Source organism: Brachyhypopomus gauderio, unplaced genomic scaffold, assembly GCF_052324685.1.
Source record: "Brachyhypopomus gauderio isolate BG-103 unplaced genomic scaffold, BGAUD_0.2 sc51, whole genome shotgun sequence".
NCBI classification, from domain to species: Eukaryota; Metazoa; Chordata; class Actinopteri; order Gymnotiformes; family Hypopomidae; genus Brachyhypopomus; species Brachyhypopomus gauderio.
This window is the reverse complement of record NW_027506876.1, coordinates 275022-299350: the sequence shown is the minus strand read 5'-3', so window position 1 is coordinate 299350 and position 24329 is coordinate 275022. Positions and strand designations below refer to the sequence as shown.

The following is a 24329-nucleotide window of genomic DNA, read 5'->3' as shown; positions in this document are numbered from 1 at the left end:
TGTCAGAAGTTGTGAACATAGCAGCAGGAGAGCTCTTGTTAATGCCCCACATGTAAACCCCACTCTTTAACCCTTTTCATTTAGCTGACAAAATCTGTCACATGTGAATCTCAAACAAACCAAAGAGTGATGGCTTAGTATACAATAAAATAACACAAATATTCTTATCTTTGCCTGTTCATGATGTTCTCATCCCTACTCTGACATGTTATCACTGTTGTGCCCATAGTAGGGAGGCCACTAGGAATGTGTATCTAACAAGACTTTGATGATAAGTAAAGCATGCAGTTATATAGAGGTTGTGTGTGAAATGTGAATTACATATCTCTGTCCTCTCTTATGTCATTTCAGGATGTATAGAGGGCATGAGTTGAGAGTGTGGATGGAAAAATGAAGCTAAATATCAGTTAGTGTGTTGGAAATGGCTAGAGAAATGTATATATGAAGCATATAGGAAGTCATGTGTGAGGGTGTGTGGAAAAAAAGAAGCTAAATATCTGTATATTATTCACTGGGTAATTGGTAGTAATGGCTAGAATTAGTGTGTATGTAAAACCTATAGGCCAGAGAGGTCTTTGTTTTTGTGAGTGCATGTGAAAGAGAGAGAGGGAGGAGGGAGAGCCCAAGGGTTGTAAAATGTTAGAAGGATGGGGGAGTGGAGGAGGGGGGCAGCGTGTGCGAGAATGGCACGTGCGTGTGGGCTGAGCAGTTCTCGTCTTCTCCCTGCACAGCTCAGTATGGAAAATGAAAATATTCACTGTAGAGCTGTTTGTGGACGGATTTGGCTCAAAATTGGCACATAGCACCACAATGGTCATGAGAATGTGGTTGTCAATTTTCTTAACAATCAGACATACTATGGCGTAGTTATTGAACTGTGAATTTGATGTGTTATGATGGTAGCATTGTGATGCATATGAAAAATATTAATTTGTCAAAACCTTAGGATTTTCTCACTAATCTTAGCATTTCAGAGTCTGCTGAGTATTACAAGGTGTGATTTAAGGTGATGGAGTTAAAATGCTAGGACTAGCATGAAAATGACAAGTTATATATATTTGATAATAGTGAAAAAGTGGTACATTTTTGCAAAGCACATGTAATTACAAAGTTGCTAGGAATTCTGCATACAATCATATGAGTGCAAGCATTTCTTGATAAGTGAAAATATGTAGGAGAAATTCTGGATTTTCTAGTATAGCGCCACCTAGTGGTGCAATTGCCTTCTAACAAAAGTATGTCTTAAAGTGTGTGTACATGAACATACCATGTCAGTTTCATGTGTATGTACCCATGGTAAGTCTGTCAAATGGCCAATTAATTCAAATTAAAATTAATTGGCTTATGGCGGCCATGTTTTTTGAGTGATGAGGTCATTATTGTGTGTCTTGATACCACTTGACCCCATGATGATGCGTGTAAAGTTTTGGCTTGATGTGACTAATGGTTTCTGAGAAACAGTTTTTCTCATGTTATAGCGCCCCCTATTGGACCATCGTGGCCAGCTTTGACCTGTGACCTCTGAGTCATGTGTCCTAACAACTGATAAATTTGCATGAAGATTGGTCAAAGCATTGCTGAGATATAGCTGCTGAAGTAAATTTGGCCACGCCTCAGAGCTATTGATTGACATGTGACAACCAGACTGTATACCAATGTCACAGTTTTGTTAATATTCCTTGATAATGAGATTCTTGTGAATATTTTGACACCAAGATTGTGGTGATCAGATGAAAAACCAGGGACAAGTATAAAAAAATACGTTTTGCATATTATGCAAATTAGCAAAAAATCTAAGTAGGCGGAGCTTAATGGTTCTTGAGGCTTTTTTGTTTGTCTGGAGCCAAGGAATGCACCTGAAGTGGAATTTTGTTTCTAGGACCTACGGGGTGAGAGATATGGACCAAAACGCAAAATGCTGCGCTATAGCGCCACCATCAGGCCAATGTGGGTGTCTGTACTTTAGCATGGTCCCGCAAACAGACTACACCATACTGCCAAGTTTGGTCTCCCTGGGCCTTACGGTCTAGGCTGCAGTATGCGTTTTATCCGGAGAAAAATAATAATAAGAAGAAATATAGCCGCAAGCGGCAATTACGGGGTCCAAGCACAGGGTATGGGCACCATCTGGCACGCCTGAGATGCGTAAGCATGTGTTTGTAATCACTGGGTAGGTATGGGTGAAGCAATGTGTATATGAAACCTATAGGTAGGCCATTGCATGTGTGTGCATGTGTAAGAAAGATGTAGGGGTAATTCAGGAAATTCTAGTATAGCGCCACCTAGTGGTGCAATTCCCATCATACTTGAGTATGTCTTAGAGGGTGTGTAGATGAACATAATATGTGAGTTTCATGTTGATTGGCTTATGATAAGCTTGTGAAATGTGAACTGAAAGCTGATTGGTCGATAGCGGCGGCCATATTGGACATATGATGGTGCAGGTCAAGGACCTGTGTCATAGGTGCATATAGATGATGCGTACCAAGTTTGGAGTTATTTGGCCAATCGGTGTGGGCAGGAGAGTTTTTTGGCCGTTATAGCGCCACCTAGGTGTGCATGTCTGCCAAAATGCATGTGCAGGTCTAGACACCCAATAGGTACATGTATGTGAAATTTGGTATGAATACGTGAAAGAATGCCTGAGATATAGCAGAATATGTGCATTTTTGGCGAAGGAATTTTCTACGCTTGACTTGTGATGCATGTGGCCACGCCCATGTGCAGAAATGTGCACTTTGGCTCCATAATAATTAAAGTTCAGACTCTTCTGAACGTTTTGATACCACATATGTGCATGTATGTGAAAAATCCAGGGACTAGTACGCGCTCAAAAATGTGTGCAAATTTGCATATTATGCAAATTAGCTCGACATGTAAGGGGCGGAGCTTATGGGTTCAAATGTATTTTTTGTAGAATGGAAGAAGACTGATCAGATGCAATTGGAATTTTTTGTTTATGACATACGGTGTAGGCGTGACAATTTTTTGCGCTCTATAGCGCCACCTATGGTCGGATCGGGCCGGCGTGTTGCGCCTGAGTAGCGGAGAGGAGTACTACAAGTTGGCCAAAGGAGAAGTCTGTAGGTGTTACGGTTTGGTCTGCACAACGCGTTTTAGGGCAGAAAAAGAAGAATAATAATAATAATCGGAACAATTACAATAGGGTTCCAGCACCTTCAGTGCTTGGACCCCTAAATATAGCCGCAAGCGGCAATTGGCGGGTTCACACACGAATAGGCCTCTTGGCCTCAATAGGCAGAGGCCCAAAAGGTCCTTTAGACCCTAAATGTGAAAAGAAGCTGTTTGAGTGGAAAAAAATGCACAAATAAATTAATGTGCAAAAAAAGGTTCAATTGGGGCACTAAAGGCCCAAAAGGATCAAAATAATGTGTATTGGGAAATTGAGTCAGATCACAGAACTAAATCACATGCTGAGATCAGCTTTGTGTGTGTTTGTGTGGTATTTCATGTGAGCAATAGTTTTCAGTCAGTTTCGGTGTTTGGCCACTAGATGGAGTACTACCATACTGATATCTCATTAATCTCAGTAATGCAATGACATTTTGGTGAATTAAAAGGTTCATTTCCGGTCAGGCAGTGCACTTTTTGTTATAAGATGTAATTGCAATGTTATAGAACTTATTGATCTGGATCATACAAGACCAATTAATTGTCTGTATTCTGCATAACAAGATTGCAGCATGAGTTTTTATGTTTTCTTAGGTTTTTGGGTACTGTAGCGCCCCCGACAGGCCAATTTGAACCAAACTTGGCATACCTCACAAGGACATCAGGTTATAAAAGCCATTCAAATTGGGAGTTGATTGCATACATGGTTTATGAGTTATAGCAATATAGGTCATAAATGGCATGGCCACAATGATATAATGGGTAAATGGACCAATCAGATAAATAAAAATCCAACATTTTTTTACTCAGTTTTTACCTACAGAGTCTACTGATTATGCTCATAGCAATTTTTCCATAATTGGATCAAATTCCTATGACAAGTTTGTAAATAGCTATTTTCAAACAATAGATGAATGCGACAAAACTATGCATTTTTTAATAAGACTTGTAATTGCAAAGTTGTCAGGTCTACTGCAAGGAATAAAATGAAACAAGTTGCATGTTCCTAAGTGAAAATTTGGAGGAGTTATGCATGATTTTCACAAATAGCGCCACCTAGTGGCCAAATGTTTCAAAACTGCACAGCAAGACACATAGTCCTGAGATATGCACACTGGTGAGGTTTCATGTTGTTTGGCCAATGGTAAGTCTGTCAAATGGCCAATTAATTCAAAAAAAAAATTATTGGCTCATGGCGGCCATGTTTTTTGAGTGATGATGTCATCATTGTGTGTCTTGATATCACTTGGGCCCCTGATGATGCCTGTAAAGTTTTGGCTTGATGTGACTAATGGTTTCTGAGAAACAGTTTTTCCCATGTTATAGCGCCCCCTATTGGACAATCGTGGCCAGCTTTGACCTGTGACCTCGGAGTCATGTGCCCTAACAACTGTTAAAATTTTATGAAGATCGGTCAAAGCGTTGCTGAGATATGGCTGTTTAAGTAAATTTGGCCACGCCTCGGAGCTATTGATTGACATGTGACAGCCAGACTATATGCAAATCTCAAAATGTTTTTAAGCAACTTTGATAATGAGATTCTCCTGAATATTTTGACACCAAGGTTGTGGTGATCCGATAAAAAACCAGGGACTAGTATAAAAAAGTAGGTTTTGCATATTATGCAAATTAGCAAAAAATCTAAGTAGGCGGAGCTTAATGGTTCAAATTTATTTTTTATTTGCCTTGACCCAAGGAATCCATCAGAAGTGGAATTTTGTTTCTAGGCCCTACGGTTTGGGAGATATGGACCAAAACGCAAAATGGTGCGCTATAGCGCCACCATCAGGCCAATGTGGGTCCCTGTCTCTATTTCTCTCATTGCACACCTGCTGCACCTTGCTGGCAAGTTTGGTCTTTCTGGGCCTTACGGTCTAGGCTGCAGTATGCGTTTTACAGGGGGAAAAATAATAATAAATATAGCCGCAAGCGGCAATTGGCGGGTTCACACACGAATAGGCCACTTGGCTTCAATAGGCAATAGACCCAATAGGTCCTTTAGACCCAAAAGAAGCTGTTTGAGTGGAAAAAATGCACAAATAAATCAATGTGCAAAAAAATGTTCAATTGGGGCACTAAAGGCCCAAAAGGATCAAAATAATGTGTATTGGCAAAATGATTCAAATCACAGAACTAAATCACATGCTGAGATCAGCTTTGTGTGTGTTTTTGTGTGGTGTTTCATGTGAGCAATAGTTTTCAGTCAGTTTCGGTGTTTGGCCACTAGATGGAGCCCAAGTACCATCATACTGATATCTCATTAATCTCAGTAATGCAATATGACATTTTGGTGAAATAAAAGGTTCATTTCTGGTCAGGCAGTGCACTTTTTGTTATAAGATGCAATTGCAATGTTATAGAACTTATTGATCTGGATCATACAAGACCAATTACTTGTCTGTATTCTGCATAACAAGATTGCAGCATGAGTTTTTATGTTTTCTTAGGTTTTTGGGTACTGTAGCGCCCCCGACAGGCCAATTTGAACCAAACTTGGCATGCCTCACAAGGACTTCAGGATATAAAAGCCTTTCAAATTGGGAGTTGATTGCATACATGGTTTATGAGTTATAGCAATATAGGTCATATATGGCATGGCCACAATGATATAATGGGAAAATGGACCAATCAGAAAAATAAAAATCCAAAATTTTTTTAATCACTTTTTACCTACAGAGTCTACTGATTATGCTCATAGCAATTTTGCCATAATTGGATCAAATTCCTATGACTAGTTCTTAAAGAGCTATTTTCAAACAATTGATGAATATGACAAAAGTATGCATTTTTAAATAGGACTTGTAATTGCAAAGTTATCAGGTCTACTGCAAGGAATAAAAAGAAACAAGTTGCATGTTCCTAAGTGAAAATTTGGAGGAGTTATGCATGATTTTCACAAATAGCGCCACCTAGTGGCCAAATGTTTCAAAACTGCACAGCATGACACATAGTCCTGAGATATGCACAGTGGTGAGGTTTCATGTTGTTTGGCCAATGGTAAGTCTGTCAAATGGCCAATTATTTCAAATAAAAATTAATTGGCTCATGGCGGCCATGTTTTTTGAGTGATGATGTCATCATTGTGTGTCTTGATATCACTTGGGCCCCTGATGATGCCTGTAAAGTTTTGGCTTGATGTGACTAATGGTTTCTGAGAAACAGTTTTTCCCATGTTATAGCGCCCCCTATTGGACAATCATGGCCAGCTTTGACCTGTGACCTCGGAGTCATGTGCCCTAACAACTGTTAAAATTTTATGAAGATCGGTCAAAGCGTTGCTGAGATATGGCTGTTTAAGTAAATTTGGCCACGCCTCGGAGCTATTGATTGACATGTGACAGCCTGACTATATGCAAATCTCAAAATGTTTTTAAGCAACTTTGATAATGAGATTCTCCTGAATATTTTGACACCAAGGTTGTGGTGATCCGATAAAAAACCAGGGACTAGTATAAAAAAGTAGGTTTTGCATATTATGCAAATTAGCAAAAAATCTAAGTAGGCGGAGCTTAATGGTTCTTGAGGCTTTTTTGTTTGGCTTGAGCCAAGGAATCCATCAGAAGTGGAATTTTGTTTCTAGGCCCTACGGTTTGGGAGATATGGACCAAAACGCAAAATGGTGCGCTATAGCGCCACCATCAGGCCAATGTGGGTCTCTGTGCTTTAGCACGGTCTCGCAAAGAGACTACACCATCCTGCCAAGTTTGGTCTCCCTGGGCCTTACGGTCTAGGCTGCAGTATGCGTTTTATCAGTAGAAAAATAATAATAAGAAAGAAAGAAAAAACCTGACAATAACAATAGGTTTCCCACACTGTGTGTGTGAACCCTAACAAGCGGCAATTGGCGGGTTCACACACGAATAGGCTTCTTGGCCTCAATAGGCAGAGGCCCAAAAGGTCCTTTAGACCCTAAATGTGAAAATGAAGCTGTTTGAGTGGAAAAAATGCACAAATAAATCAATGTGCAAAATAAGGTTCAATTGGGGCACTAAAGGGCCAAAAGGATAAAAATAATGAGTATTGGCAAAATAATTCAGATCACAGAACTAAATCACATGCTGAGATCAGCTTTGTGTGTGTTTGTGTGGTATTTCATGTGAGCAAGTTTTCAGTCAGAATATGGCCACTAGATGGAGGCCAAGTACTACCATACTGATATCTCATTAATGTCAGTAATGAAATAGGACATTTTGGTGAATTAAAAGGTTAGTTTCTGGTCAGGCTGTGTACTTTATGTAAAAAAAAAAAGATTCAGTTGAGGCACTAAAGACCGAAAAGGATCAAAATAATGTGTATTGGCAAAATGATTCAGATCACAGAACTAAATCACATGCTGAGATCAGCTTAGTGTGTGTTTGTGTGGTGTTTCATGTGAGCAATAGTTTTCAGTCAGTTTCGGTGTTTGGCCACTAGATGGAGCCCAAGTACCATCATACTGATATCTCATTAATCTCAGTAATGCAATATGACATTTTGGTGAAATAAAAGGTTCATTTCTGGTCAGGCAGTGCACTTTTTGTTATAAGATGCAATTGCAATGTTATAGAACTTATTGATCTGGATCATACAAGACCAATTACTTGTCTGTATTCTGCATAACAAGATTGCAGCATGAGTTTTTATGTTTTCTTAGGTTTTTGGGTACTGTAGCGCCCTCGACCGGCCTATTTGAACCAAACTTGGCATACCTCACAAGGACTTCAGGATATAAAAGCCTTTCAAATTGGGAATTGATTGCATACCTGGTTTATGAGTTATAGCAATATAGGTCATATATGGCATGGCCACAATGATATAATGGGAAAATGGACCAATCAGATAAATAAAAATCCAACATTTTTTTACTCAGTTTTTACCTACAGAGTCTACTGATTATGCTCATAGCAATTTTTCCATAATTGGATCAAATTCCTATGACTAGTTTGTAAATAGCTATTTTCAAACAATAGATGAATGTGACAAAACTATGCATTTTTTAAAAAGACTTGTAATTGCAAAGTTGTCAGGTCTACTGCAAGGAATAAAAAGAAACAAGTTGCATGTTCCTAAGTGAAAATTTGGAGGAGTTATGCATGATTTTCACAAATAGCGCCACCTAGTGGCCAAATGTTTTAAAACTGCACAGCATGACACATAGTCCTGAGATATGCACAGTGGTGAGGTTTCATGTTGTTTGGCCAATGGTAAGTCTGTCAAATGGCCAATTAATTCAAATAAAAATTAATTGGCTCATGGCGGCCATGTTTTTTTAGTGATGATGTCATCATTGTGTGTCTTTATATCACTTGGGCCCCTGATGATGCCTGTAAAGTTTTGGCTTGATGTGACTAATGGTTTCTGAGATACAGTTTTTCCCATGTTATAGCGCCCCCTATTGGACAATCGTGGCCAGCTTTGACCTATGACCTCGGAGTCATGTGCCCTAACAACTGTTAAAGTTTTATGAAGATCCGTCAAAGCGTTGCTGAGATATGGCTGTTTAAGTAAATTTGGCCACGCCTTGGAGCTATTGATTGACATGTGACAACCAGACTGTATGCAAATCTCAAAATGTTTTTAAGCAACGTTGATAATGAGATTCTCCTGAATATTTTGACACCAAGGTTGTGGTGATCCGATGAAAAACCAGGGACTAGTACAAAAAAGTAGGTTTTGCATATTATGCAAATTAGCAAAAAATCTAAGTAGGCGGAGCTTAATGGTTCTTGAGGCTTTTTTGTTTGTCTGAAGCCAAGGAATGCACCTGAAGTGGAATTTTGTTTCTAGGCCATACGGTTTGGAAGATATGGACCAAAACGCAAAATGGTGCGCTATAGCGCCACCATCAGGCCAATGTGGGTCTCTGTGCTTTGGCACGGTCTCGCAAAGAGACTACACCATTCTGCCAAGTTTGGTGTCTCTGGGCCTTACGGTCTAGGCTGCAGTATGCGTTTTATGCGGAGAAAAATAATAATAATAATAAATATAGCCGCAAGCGGCAATTGCGGGTTCACACACGAAAAAGGCAAAAAAGCCCAAAAAATTGGCAAAATGATTCAGATCAGAAGTAAATCACATGCTGTGATTAGCTTTGTGTGTATGTGTGTTTGTGTGTTTTTTTATTTAAGCAGTACATCTTGGCTTGATCCAAGGAATGCAACAGAAGTAGAATTTTGTTTCTAGGCCCTACAGTGTGAAAGATATTGGAAAATAAAAGTGAAAAGAAGCTGTTTGGGTTTGGCCAGTGTGTGCTCTACAGATAGTGTGTGATGACATCTGCGTGTGTCAGAAAGGGAGACACAAAAATAGCACATCTGGCTAGGGCTGCATCTATGTGAACAGTATAGGAAGGCCTGCATGTGTCTATACATGATTGGGACTGTATATTACCGACAGAGAGAGATTCAGGGAGCCAGAGACTATGCTTTGTTAATTCACTCCTTGCACACCTTGCACGCCTAACATGACTGTCCGTGTATTCAAAGTATGAACGTAGTCTGCAAAGCCTGCCATAACATGACTGACATGACTGGTATGACTGACATAACTGATATGACTGGAATGACTTCACTGGCATGATGAACAAAAATAACATGACTGATATGACTGACAACTGGCATGACTGGAATGAGTGACATGACTAGCATGACTGTAATGACATGACTGATATGAGTGACATGACTGGCATGACATGACTGATATGACTGACACGACTTATGTCTGACATGACTGGACTGACATGACTGACATCTGCTTGTGTCAGAAAAGGAGACACAGAAATAGCACATCTGGCTAGGGCTGCATCTATGTGAACAGTATAGGAAGGCCTGCATGTGTCTATACATAATTGGGCCTGTATAAGCATTGTTTAGAGTAAATAATTAACCTTGGATTTGAATACATGTAGCGTGCTCTGAAGTATCAGTGTCCATTTAACTGGCTTATGAGTCACCAAGGCCCAAAAGGTCACAAAACATTGTAATGGCAAAACAATTCAGATAATAGATCTAAATCACTTGCTGAGATTATCTTAGTGTGTCTTTGGATGACAAAAATAAGCTAAACATCAGTTAGTGTGTTGGAAATGGCTAGAGAACTGTGTATATGAAGCATAATTGTAGTCCTGTGTGTGAATGTGTATGGAGAAAAAAGTTAAATATCTGTGTGTGTGTGTGTGTGTGTGTGTGTGTGTGTGTGTGTGTGTTTTAGTCAAAGAGTAATGGGTATACATGGCTAGGGCAGTGTGTATGTTAAACCTATAAGTAGGTGTGTGTGTGTGTGTGTGAGAGAGAGAGAGAGAGAGAGTGTGTGTTTTCAAAAACAGAAGCTAAACGTCAGTTTGTGTGTTTGTATCTGGGTTACTCATAGAGAAATGGGTAGGTATGGCAAGGGCAGTGTGAAAGCTACAGAGGCCTGTGTTTTTGTAAGTGCATGTGAAAGAGAGGGGGGGGGAGGTAGAGCCCATGGGTTGTAAAGTGTTGGAAGCAAGGGGGAGTGTGAGGGGAGTGGAGGAGGGGGGGGCAGAGTGTGTGAGAAAGGCACGTGCGTGTGTGGCTTAGCAGCTGTGTATGCCTCCCTCCACTGCTTTGTATGGAAAACGAAAATATTCACTGTAGAGCTGTTTGTGGACGGATTTGGCTCAAAATTGGCACATCGCACCACAATGGTCATGTGAATGTGGATTTCAATTTCCATAACAATCAGACATACTATGGCGTAGTTATTGAACTGGGAATTTGATGTGTTATGATGGTAGCATTGTGATGCATATGAAAAATATTAATTTGTCAAAAACTTAGGATTTTTTCGCTAATCTTAGCATTTCAGAGTCTGCTGAGTATTACAAGGTGTGATTTAAGGTGATGGAGTTAAAATGCTAGGACTAGTATGAAAATGGCAAGTTATATATATTTGATAATAGTGAAAAAGTGGTACATTTTTGCAAAGCACATGTAATTACAAAGTTGTTAGGAATTCTGCATACAATCATATGAGTGCAAGCATTTCTTGATAAGTGAAAATATGTAGGAGAAATTCAGGATTTTCTAGTATAGCGCCACCTAGTGGTGCAATTCCCTTCTAACATGAGTATGTCTTAGAGGGTGTGTACATGAACATACCATGTCAGTTTCATGTGTATATACCTATGGTAAGTCTGTCAAATGGCCAATTAATTAAAATTAAAATTAATTGGCTTATGGCGGCCATGTTTTTTGAGTGATGAGGTCATCATTGTGTGTCTTGATACCACTTGACCCCATGATGATGCCTGTAAAGTTTTGGCTTGATGTGACTAATGGTTTCTGAGAAACAGTTTTTCCCATGTTATAGCGCCCCCTATTGGACAATCGTGGCCAGCTTTGACCTGTGACCTCTGTGTCATGTGTCCTAACAACTGATAAATTTTCATGAAGATTGGTCAAAGCATTGTTGAGATATAGCTGCTGAAGTAAATTTGGCCACGCCTCAGAGCTATTGATTGACATGTGACAGCCAGGCTGTATGGCAATGTCACAATGTTGGCGATGGGTTTTGATAATGAGATTCTTCTGAGTAGTTTGATACCAAGACTGTGGTGATCAGACGAAAAACCAAGGAGTAGTAGGCAAAAGTAGGTTTTGCATATTATGCAAATTAGCAAAAAATCTAAGTAGGCGGAGCTTCATAGTTGTATATGAAATGTCCTATTGAATTGAGCCAAGGAATGCACAGGAAGTGGAATTTTGTTTCTATGACTTATGGTATGGGAGATATGGGCCAAAAAGTCACATAGTGTGCTATAGCGCCACCATCAGGCCGATGTGGGTCCCTATAAGTGTGTGTGGTCCTTTTGACCTAGAGAACAAGTTTGGCAAGTTTGGTGTGTCTAGGCCTTACGGTTTAGGCTGCAGTATCATTTATAGACAGCAAAATGGGAAAAAGAATAATAATAATAATAATAATAATAATAAGAAAAACGCTAACAATTACAATAGGGTTCCCACACTATGTGTGTGTGAACCCTAATAATAAGAAAGAAAACCCGACAATTACAATAGGTTTCCCACACTACGTGTGTGAACCCTAATAAGAAAAATCTCAGCAATTACAATAGGTTTCCCACACTACGTGTGTGAACCCTAAATATAGCCGCAAGCGGCGATTGGCGGGTTCACACAAAAAAAGGCAAAAAAGCCCAAAGGGTCTTTTAGACCAACAAATTGGCCTCTTGGCCTCAATAGGCAAAAAGAAGCCCAATAGGTCCTTTAGACCCAAAAGTGAATAGAAGCTGTTTGAGTGGAAAAAATGCATAAGTAAATCAATGTGACAAAACATTCAATTCAACTGAGGCACTAAAGGCCCAAAAGGATCAAAATAATGTGTATTGGCAAAATGATTCAGATCACAGAACTAAATCACATGCTGAGATCAGCTTTGTGTGCGTTTGTGTGGTGTTTCATGTGAGCAATTGTTTTCAGTCAGTTTCGGTGTTTGGCCACTAGATGGAGCCCAAGTACTATGATACTGATATCTCATTAATCTCAGTAATGCAATGACATTTTGGTGAATTAAAAGGTTCATTTCTGGTCAGGCAGTGCACTTTTTGTTATGAGATGTAATTGCAATGTTATAGATCTCATTGATCTGAATCATACAAGCCCCATTACTTGTCTGTATTCTGCATAACAAGATTGCTGCGTGAGTTTTTATGATTTCTCAGGTTTTTGGGTACTGTAGCGCCTCCGACAGGCCAATTTGAACCAAACTTGGCCTACCTCACAAGGACCTCAGTGTATAAAAGCCTTTCAAATTGGGAGTTGATCACTTACATGGTTTATGAGTTATAGCAATAAAGGTCATTTATGGCATGGCCAGAAGGATATAATGGAAAAATTGACCAATCAGACAAATAAAAATGCAACATTTTTTCCTTATTTAGTTAACTACAGTGTCTACAGATTATGCCTATGCCATTTTTGCCATCATTGGATCAAATTCCTAGGACTAGTTCTTAAAGAGCTATTTTCAAACAATTGATGAATGTGACAAAAGTATGCATTTTTTAATAGGACTTGTAATTGCAAAGTTGTCAGGTCTACTGCAAGGTATAAAAAGAAACAAGTTGCATGTTCCTAAGTGAAAATTTGGAGGAGTTATGCATGATTTTCACAAATAGCGCCACCTAGTGGCCAAATGTTTCAACACTGCACAGTATGACACATAGTCCTGGGATATGCACAGTGATGAGGTTTCATGTTGATTGGCCAATGGTAAGTCTGTCAAATGGCCAATTAATTCAAATAAAAATTAATTGGCTCATGGCGGCCATGTTTTTTGAGTGATGAGGTCATCATTGTGTGCCTTGATACTACTTGGGCCCCTGATGATGCCTGTAAAGTTTGGGCTTGATGTGACTAATGGTTTCTGAGAAACAAATTTCCCCATGTTATAGCGCCCCCTATTGGACAATCGTGGCCAGCTTTGACCTGTGACCTCTGAGTCATGTGCCCTAACAACTGATAAATTTTCATAAAGATAGGTCAAAGCATTGCTGAGATATAGCTGCTGAAGTGAATTTGGCCACGCCTCAGAGCTATTGATTGACATGTCACAACGACACTGTATGCAAATGTAACAATTTTGTTCAAATTTATTGATAATGAGATTCTTCTGAATATTTTGACACCAAGATTGAACAAATCCGATGAAAAACCAGGGACTAGTATAAAAAAGTAGGTTTTGCATATTATGCAAATTAGCAAAAAATCTAAGTAGGCGGAGCTTAATGGTTCTTGAGGCTTTTTTGTTTGTCTGGAGCCAAGGAATGCACCTGAAGTGGAATTTTGTTTCTAGGACCTACGGGGTGGGAGATATGGACCAAAACGCAAAATGCTGCGCTATAGCGCCACCATCAGGCCAATGTGGGTCTCTGTACTTTAGCACGGTCCCGCAAACAGACTACACCAGTCTGCCAAGTTTGGTCTCCCTGGGCCTTACGGTCTAGGCTGCAGTATGCGTTTTATGCGGAGAAAAATAATAATAATAAATATAGCCGCAAGCGGCAATGAGCGGGCTCCTCGCAAGTGGCATAGGTACCGACTTGCATGCCTGCGGCGAAGGCATAGTAGATATGGCTAGGCCAGTGTGTATGTGAAACCTATTGGTAGGCCAGTGCATGTGTGTGCATGTGTAATAGAGAGAGAGAGGGGTTTGGTGTGATAATGTTTGTTTTCATCAGTTAGAGCTGTGTATGTGTGTGAGTGATTGCATATAATGGGCAGTCTTAGTTGTCACAGTGAACTCACATGTCTGACATGACAGTGTATGTGCTCAATTTGTGATGCATACACATAAGTAGGTGTATGTGTGTGTGTGTGTGTGTGTGAATTAGGTGTTTATATGTGTTACTCTAATGTATGAGTAGGCATGGCTAAGGCAGTGTGTATGTGAAGCTTATAGGGAGGCCTGTTTTTTCTGTGAGTGCATGTGAAATAGAGAGAGGGAGGGGGAGACAGAGACCATGGGTTGTTAAGTGTTAGAAGGTTGGGGGAGTGTGGGGGGGAGTGGATGAGAGGGGCACTCTGCGTGTGTGAGAAGTGAGTGCATGTGAAATAGAGAGAGGGAGGGGGAGACAGAGACATGGGTTGTTAAGTGTTAGAAGGTTGGGGGAGTGTGGGGGGAGTGGATGAGAGGGGCACTCTGCGTCTGCGAGAATGAGAGCGTGCGTGCCTGCAAAAGGCTCTCTACCGCTCCTTGCACTGCTGAGTATGGAAATTGAAAATATTCACTGTAGAGTCATTTGTGGACGGATTTAGCTCAAACTTGGCACATATCACCTCAATGGTCATGTGAATGTGCATGTCAATTTTCATAAACATAGGACATACTATAGCGGAGTTATTAAAATATGAATTTGATGTGTTATGATGGTACCATTGTGATGCATATGAAAAATAAAAATTTGTGGAAATCTTAGGATTTTTTGCACAACATTTGCATTGCATAGTCTGCTAAGTATATCAAGGTGTGATTTGAGGTGATGGAGTGAAAATCCTAGGCGTAGTATGGAAAGTGGAAATTATACATATTTGATAATATGTGAAAATCCGTACATTTTTGTAAAGCACTTGCAATTACAAAGTTGTTAAGGATTCTACGTAGAATCATATGAGTCCAAGTTTGTTGTTTTATGTCATACTATGTGGGCGTAATTCAGGAGTTTCTAGTATAGCGCCACCTAGTGGTGCAATTGCCATCATACCCCAGTATGTCTTAGAGGGTGTGCACCTGAACATGCCATGTGAGTTTCAGGTCAATTGACATATGTAAAGCTTGTAAAGCTTGTGAAATTGTATACTGACAGCTAATTGGTCGATGGTGGCGGCCATATTGGACATATGATGGTGCAGACCTAGGACCTGTCTCAGAGGTGCATGTAGATGATGCATACCAAGTTTCGTGTTATTTGGCCAATCGGTGTGTGCAGGAGAGTTTTTTGGCAGTTATAGCGCCCCCTAGGTGTGAATGTGTGCCAAAATGTATGGGCAGGTGTAGACGCCCAACAGGTACATGTATATGAAATTTGGTGTGAATATGTAAAAGTATGCATGAGATACAGCAGAAAATGTGCATTTTTGGCTGTGAAATTTTTGCCCCTTGACTTGTGTGGCATGTGGCCACGCCCATGTGCAGAAATGTGCATTTTTTGTTAAAGATTATTAAAGTTCAGACTCTTCTGAACGTTTTGATACCACATATGTGCATGTATGTGAAAAATCCAGGGACTAGTTAGCTCTCAAAAATGTGTGCGATTTTGCATATTATGCAAATTAGCTCGAAAACGAAGTAGGCGGAGCTTATGGGTTCTTGAGGCTTTTTGGTAGGTTTGGAGACAAGGAACATGTATATGAAAAAATTTTTAATTTAGGACATACGTGGTACTGGCAATTTACTTGAATGCGTTTGCGTGCGCTGTAGCGCCACCTATGGGCGGATTTGGCTGGCGTCTTGCGCCTGAGTAGCGGGAGGGACTACTACCTATTGACCAAGTTTCAAGTCTGTAGGCCTTACGGTTTGGGCTGTGCGATCCGTTTTAAGGCAGAAAAAGAATAATAATAATAAATATAGCCGCAAGCGGCGATTGGCGGGTTCACACAAAAAAAGGCAAAAAAGCCCAAAGGGTCTTTTAGACCAACAAATTGGCCTCTTGGCCTCAATAGGCAAAAAGAAGCCCAATAGGTCCTTTAGACCCAAAAGTGAATAGAAGCTGTTTGAGTGGAAAAAATGCATAAGTAAATCAATGTGACAAAACATTCAATTCAACTGAGGCACTAAAGGCCCAAAAGGATCAAAATAATGTGTATTGGCAAAATGATTCAGATCACAGAACTAAATCACATGCTGAGATCAGCTTTGTGTGCGTTTGTGTGGTGTTTCATGTGAGCAATTGTTTTCAGTCAGTTTCGGTGTTTGGCCACTAGATGGAGCCCAAGTACTATCATACTGATATCTAATTAATCTCAGTAATGCAATGACATTTTGGTGAATTAAAAGGTTCATTTCTGGTCAGGCAGTGCACTTTTTGTTATGAGATGTAATTGCAATGTTATAGACCTCATTGATCTGAATCATACAAGCCCCATTACTTGTCTGCATTCTGCATAACAAGATTGCTGCGTGAGTTTTTATGATTTCTCAGGTTTTTGGGTACTGTAGCGCCTCCGACAGGCCAATTTGAACCAAACTTGGCCTACCTCACAAGGACCTCAGTGTATAAAAGCCTTTCAAATTGGGAGTTGATCACTTAAATGGTTTATGAGTTATAGCAATAAAGGTCATTTATGGCATGGCCAGAAGGATATAATGGAAAAATTGACCAATCAGACAAATAAAAATGCAACATTTTTTCCATATTTAGTTAACTACAGTGTCTACAGATTATGCCTATGCCATTTTTGCCATCATTGGATCAAATTCCTAGGACTAGTTCTTAAAGAGCTATTTTCAAACAATTGATGAATGTGACAAAAGTATGCATTTTTTAATAGGACTTGTAATTGCAAAGTTGTCACGTCTACTGCAAGGTATAAAAAGAAACAAGTTGCATGTTCCTAAGTGAAAATTTGGAGGAGTTATGCATGATTTTCACAAATAGCGCCACCTAGTGGCCAAATGTTTCAACACTGCACAGTATGACACATAGTCCTGGGATATGCACAGTGATGAGGTTTCATGTTGATTGGCCAATGGTAAGTCTGTCAAATGGCCAATTAATTCAAATAAAAATTAATTGGCTCATGGCGGCCATGTTTTTTGAGTGATGAGGTCATCATTGTGTGCCTTGATACCACTTGGGCCCCTGATGATGCCTGTAAAGTTTGGGCTTGATGTGACTAATGGTTTCTGAGAAACAAATTTCCCCATGTTATAGCGCCCCCTATTGGACAATCGTGGCCAGCTTTGACCTGTGACCTCTGAGTCATGTGCCCTAACAACTGATAAATTTTCATAAAGATAGGTCAAAGCATTGCTGAGATATAGCTGCTGAAGTCAATTTGGCCACGCCTCAGAGCTATTGATTGACATGTGACAACCAGACTGTATACCAATGTCACAGTTTTGTTGATGTTCCTTGATAATGAGATTCTTGTGAATATTTTGACACCAAGATTGTGGTGATCAGATGAAAAACCAGGGACTAGTATGAAAAAGTAGGTTTTGCATATTATGCAAATTAGCAAAAATCTAAGTAGGCGGAGCTTAATGGTTCTTGAGGCTTTTTTGTTTGTCTGGAGCCAAGGAATGCACCTGAAGTGGAATTTTGTTTCTACGACCTACGGGGTGGGAGATATGAACCCAAACGCAAAATGCTGTGCTATAGCGCCACCATCAGGCCAATTTGGATGTCTGTACTTAAGCACGGTCCCGCAAACAGACTACACCAGTCTGCCAAGTTTGGTCTCCCTGGGCCTTACGGTTTAGGCTGCAGTATGCGTTTTATGCGGAGAAAAATAATAATAATAAATATAGCCGCAAGCGGCGATTGGCGGGTTCACACAAAAAAAGGCAAAAAAGCCCAAAAGGTCTTTTAGACTAACAAATTGGCCTCTTGGCCTCAACAGGCAAAAAGAAGCCCAATAGGTCCTTTAGACCCAAAAGTGAATAGAAGCTGTTTGAGTGGAAAAAATGCATAAGTAAATCAATGTGACAAAACATTCAATTCAATTGAGGCACTAAAGGCCCAAAAGGATCAAAATAATGTGTATTGGCAAAATGATTCAGATCACAGAACTAAATCACATGCTGAGATCAGCTTTGTGTGCGTTTGTGTGGTGTTTCATGTGAGCAATTGTTTTCAGTCAGTTTCGGTGTTTGGCCACTAGATGGAGCCCAAGTACTATCATACTGATATCTCATTAATCTCAGTAATGCAATGACATTTTGGTGAATTAAAAGGTTCATTTCTGGTCAGGCAGTGCACTTTTTGTTATGAGATGTAATTGCAATGTTATAGACCTCATTGATCTGAATCATACAAGCCCCATTACTTGTCTGTATTCTGCATAACAAGATTGCTGCGTGAGTTTTTATGATTTCTCAGGTTTTTGGGTACTGTAGCGCCTCCGACAGGCCAATTTGAACCAAACTTGGCCTACCTCACAAGGACCTCAGTGTATAAAAGCCTTTCAAATTGGGAGTTGATCACTTACATGGTTTATGAGTTATAGCAATAAAGGTCATTTATGGCATGGCCAGAAGGATATAATGGAAAAATTGACCAATCAGACAAATAAAAATGCAACATTTTTTCCATATTTAGTTAACTACAGTGTCTACAGATTATGCCTATGCCATTTTTGCCATCATTGGATCAAATTCCTAGGACTAGTTCTTAAAGAGCTATTTTCAAACAATTGATGAATGTGACAAAAGTATGCATTTTTTAATAGGACTTGTAATTGCAAAGTTGTCAGGTCTACTGCAAGGTATAAAAAGAAACAAGTTGCATGTTCCTAAGTGAAAATTTGGAGGAGTTATGCATGATTTTCACAAATAGCGCCACCTAGTGGCCAAATGTTTCAACACTGCACAGTATGACACATAGTCCTGGGATATGCACAGTGATGAGGTTTCATGTTGATTGGCCCATGGTAAGTCTGTCAAATGGCCAATTAATTCAAATAAAAATTAATTGGCTCATGGCGGCCATGTTTTTTGAGTGATGAGGTCATCATTGTGTGCCTTGATACCACTTGGGCCCCTGATGATGCCTGTAAAGTTTGGGCTTGATGTGACTAATGGTTTCTGAGAAACAAATTTCCCCATGTTATAGCGCCCCCTATTGGACAATCGTGGCCAGCTTTGACCTGTGACCTCTGAGTCATGTGCCCTAACAACTGATAAATTTTCATAAAGATAGGTCAAAGCATTGCTGAGATATAGCTGCTGAAGTCAATTTGGCCACGCCTCAGAGCTATTGATTGACATGTGACAACCAGACTGTATACCAATGTCACAGTTTTGTTGATGTTCCTTGATAATGAGATTCTTGTGAATATTTTGACACCAAGATTGTGGTGATCAGATGAAAAACCAGGGACTAGTATGAAAAAGTAGGTTTTGCATATTGTGCAAATTAGCAAAAATCTAAGTAGGCGGAGCTTAATGGTTCTTGAGGCTTTTTTGTTTGTCTGGAGCCAAGGAATGCACCTGAAGTGGAATTTTGTTTCTACGACCTACGGGGTGGGAGATATGGACCAAAACGCAAAATGCTGCGCTATAGCGCCACCATCAGGCCAATGTGGGTCTCTGTACTTTAGCACGGTCCCGCAAACAGACTACACCAGTCTGCCAAGTTTGGTCTTCCTGGGCCTTACGGTTTAGGCTGCAGTATGCGTTTTATGCGGAGAAAAATAATAATAATAATAAGAAAGAAGAAAAAACCTAACAATAACAATAGGTTTCCCACACTACGTGTGTGAACCCTAATAAGAAAGAAGAAAAAACCTAACAATAACAATAGGTTTCCCACACTACGTGTGTGAACCCTAATAAGGAGAAAAATCCTAACAATTACAATAGGCCTCCAGCACCTTTGGTGCTCGGAGCCCTAATAATAAGAAAGAAAAATCCGAGCAATAACAATAGGTTTCCCACACTATGTGTGTGAACCCTAATAAGGTAACAGCAGGGGGAAGAGCCTTTTCTTGTAAGGCCCCCCAGCTTTGGAATAATCTTCCTAAATGTGTCCGGGACTCCGACACAGTCACAATCTTTAAGTCTAGGTTGAAAACCCACTTATTTAGTTTAGCGTTTGATAATTAATATCCCCCTTAGATAAAAGTACAGATCCAGGGGTTCATAGACAAAGGGTTTTATGGTAGACTGGGGCGCTGGTGCTGTCGTCCTGTCACTGCTCGTGGTCACTCAAGTTTGTTGACAGTGCAGTGGACGGATGCCATTGTCTCAGAATGCCCCCAAGCCTATGTTACCTTCTGGTTCTGCCTTTTTAGCTAGGCTGTAATAATTTAACTAAATGCCGGAGTTGCTGCCACACTCCGGAAATGTTTATAATTTTACCTGTCCTGTATATGTCCTCATACAGAGCTAATTTTCCCTGTTTCATTTCTCCACATGGCTGCCCGCCTGTTTGAGGAATAATGAGATGAGGAGACCAGCGATCCATCCTGAGCCAGCCACCTCCTGCCTAACCGGATGCATACATCATGATGGACATTATTACATATTTTTCATTTTCTTTCTCTTCTTTCTGTCTAAATTGTTGTTGTTGTTGTCATGGTGACCGGTGTCGGCCAGAGGAGGATGGGTTCCCCCCCTGAGTCTTGGTTCCTCTCAAGGTTTCTTCCTCATGCAAAAAACTAGGGAGTTTTTCCTTGCCACTGTCGCCCTTGGCTTGCTCACTGGGGGCTTGGACTCGGCACTTGTAAAGCTGCTTTGTGACAACAACTGTTGTAAAAAGCGCTATATAAATAAAATTTGATTGATTGATTGATAGGTCTACTCTGCTTTAAGACAAAACATTCACATCCAAACACCAAATGTTGACATCATTCGATCCCTTTATAACACAAACGTCTACAAATCAACCAAGTAGCATGAGTTTTCTACGTTGGGAGACAACATGACAAAGCACTAGGCACGTTTCCACTGAGTTTCATTTTGATTGAACCGATTGCATTAGTACTGCTATCAAGGTACATGGCGATTTAGAACATTCCTGTATCGATCACATGAGACTGAGAGCTCACTTTGAGGATCTAAAGGGAAGAGCTCCCCGATAGCCTTTACACTGGCAACAAACCACTAAACAGCAGTGGTGTGTTTGTAATTCTATCAAGAAGCATGTTTCTGCCTGGTATCGAACCAGGGACCTTTAGCGTGTCCGGCGAACTTGATGACCACTACACTACAGAAACCTTGCTTGTCTGAATGGGCACATCTCTCGTGGGCGTTTCCTCATACAATCAGAGCATGGAAGTCATCATGTCAACAATGGCTAAGCAGTAGGTCTACTCTGCTTTAAGACAAAACATTCACATCCAAACACCAAATGTTGACATCATTCGATCCCTTTATAACACAAACGTCTACAAATCAACCGAGTAGCATGAGTTTTCTACGTTGGGAGACAACATGACAAAGCACTACGTACGTTTCCACTGAGTTTCATTTTGATTGAACCGGCTGCATTAGTACTGCTATCAAGGTACATGGCGATTTAAAACATTCCTGTATCGATCACATGAGACTGACAGCTCAATTTGAGGATCTAAAGGGAAGAGCTCCCTGATAGCCTTTACACTGGCAACAAACCACTAAACAGCAGTGGTGTGTTTGTAATTCTATCAAGAAGCTTGTTTCTGCCTGGTATCGAACCAGGGACCTTTTGCGTGTTAGGCGAACGTGATGACCACTACACTACAGAAACCTTGCTTGTCTGAATGGGCACATCTCTCGTGGGCGTTTCCTCATACAATCAGAGCATGGAAGTCATCATGTCAACAATGGCTAAGCAGTAGGTCTACTCTGCTTTAAGACAAAACATTCACATCCAAACACCAAATGTTGACATCATTCGATCCCTTTATAACACAAACGTCTACAAATCAACCGAGTAGCATGAGTTTTCTACGTTGGGAGACAACATGACAAAGCACTACGTACGTTTCCACTGAGTTTCATTTTGATTGAACCGGCTGCATTAGTACTGCTATCAAGGTACATGGCGATTTAAAACATTCCTGTATCGATCACATGAGACTGACAGCTCACTTTGAGGATCTAAAGGGAAGAGCTCCCTGATAGCCTTTACACTGGCAACAAACTACTAAACAGCAGTGGTGTGTTTGTAATTCTATCAAGAAGCATGTTTCTGCCTGGTATCGAATCAGGGACCTTTCGCGTGTTAGGCGAACGTGATGACCACTACACTACAGAAACCTTGCTTGTCTGAATGGGCACATCTCTCGTGGGCGTTTCCTCATACAATCAGAGCATGGAAGTCATCATGTCAACAATGGCTAAGCGGTAGGTCTACTCTGCTTTAAGACAAAACATTCACATCCAAACACCAAATGTTGACTTCATTCGATACCTTTATAACACAAACGTCTACAAATCAACCGAGTAGCATGAGTTTTCTACGTTGGGAGACAACATGACAAAGCACTAGGTACATTTCCACTGAGTTTCATTTTGATTGAACCGATCAACACTTGCTAAGCAGTAGGTCTACTCTGCTTTAAGACAAAACATTCACATCCAAACACCAAATGTTGACATCATTCGATCCCTTTATAACACAAACGTCTACAAATCAACCAAGTGGCATGAGTTTTCTACGTTGGGAGACAACATGACAAAGCACTATGTCCGTTTCCACTGAGTTTCATTTTGATTGAACCGGCTGCATTAGTACTGCTATCAAGGTACATGGCGATTTAAAACATTCCTGTATCGATCACATGAGACTGACAGCTCACTTTGAGGATCTAAAGGGAAGAGCTCCCTGATAGCCTTTACACTGGCAACAAACCACTAAACAGCAGTGGTGTGTTTGTAATTCTATCAAGAAGCATGTTTCTGCCTGGTATCGAACCAGGGACGTTTAGCGTGTTCGGCGAACGTGATGACCACTACACTACAGAAACCTTGCTTGTCTGAATGGGCACATCTCTCGTGGGCGTTTCCTCATACAATCAGAGCATGGAAGTCATCATGTCAACAATGGCTAAGCAGTAGGTCTACTCTGCTTTAAGACAAAACATTCACATCCAAACACCAAATGTTGACATCATTCGATCCCTTTATAACACAAACGTCTACAAATCAACCAAGTAGCATGAGTTTTTTACGTTGGGAGACAACATGACAAAGCACTAGGCACGTTTCCACTGAGTTTCATTTTGATTGAACCGATTGCATTAGTACTGCTATCAAGGTACATGGCGATTTAGAACATTCTTGTATCGATCACATGAGACTGAGAGCTCACTTTGAGGATCTAAAGGGAAGAGCTCCCTGATAGCCTTTACACTGGCAACAAACCACTAAACAGCAGTGGTGTGTTTGTAATTCTATCAAGAAGCATGTTTCTGCCTGGTATCGAACCAGGGACCTTTAGCGTGTCCGGCGAACTTGATGACCACTACACTACAGAAACCTTGCTTGTCTGAATGGGCACATCTCTCGTGGGCGTTTCCTCATACAATCAGAGCATGGAAGTCATCATGTCAACAATGGCTAAGCAGTAGGTCTACTCTGCTTTAAGACAAAACATTCACATCCAAACACCAAATGTTGACATCATTCGATCCCTTTATAACACAAACGTCTACAAATCAACCGAGTAGCATGAGTTTTCTACGTTGGGAGACAACATGACAAAGCACTACGTACGTTTCCACTGAGTTTCATTTTGATTGAACCGGCTGCATTAGTACTGCTATCAAGGTACATGGCGATTTAAAACATTCCTGTATCGATCACATGAGACTGACAGCTCAATTTGAGGATCTAAAGGGAAGAGCTCCCTGATAGCCTTTACACTGGCAACAAACCACTAAACAGCAGTGGTGTGTTTGTAATTCTATCAAGAAGCTTGTTTCTGCCTGGTATCGAACCAGGGACCTTTTGCGTGTTAGGCGAACATGATGACCACTACACTACAGAAACCTTGCTTGTCTGAATGGGCACATCTCTCGTGGGCGTTTCCTCAT

At 40.5% G+C, this 24329-nt stretch overlaps 3 non-coding genes across 3 annotated transcripts; all 3 read right to left on the bottom strand.

The window, feature by feature from the left end:
- Positions 1-21966: 21966 nt before the first annotated feature.
- Positions 21967-22039, bottom strand: trnav-aac (transfer RNA valine (anticodon AAC)). Its single transcript has one exon. It is a non-coding gene; the product is annotated as a tRNA-Val (tRNA).
- A 439-nt stretch (positions 22040-22478) lies between these two features.
- On the bottom strand, positions 22479-22551 carry trnav-aac (transfer RNA valine (anticodon AAC)). Its single transcript has one exon. It is a non-coding gene; the product is annotated as a tRNA-Val (tRNA).
- A 1661-nt stretch (positions 22552-24212) lies between these two features.
- Positions 24213-24285, bottom strand: trnav-aac (transfer RNA valine (anticodon AAC)). The gene has a single exon. It is a non-coding gene; the product is annotated as a tRNA-Val (tRNA).
- Between the last annotated feature and the right edge of the window lie 44 nt (positions 24286-24329).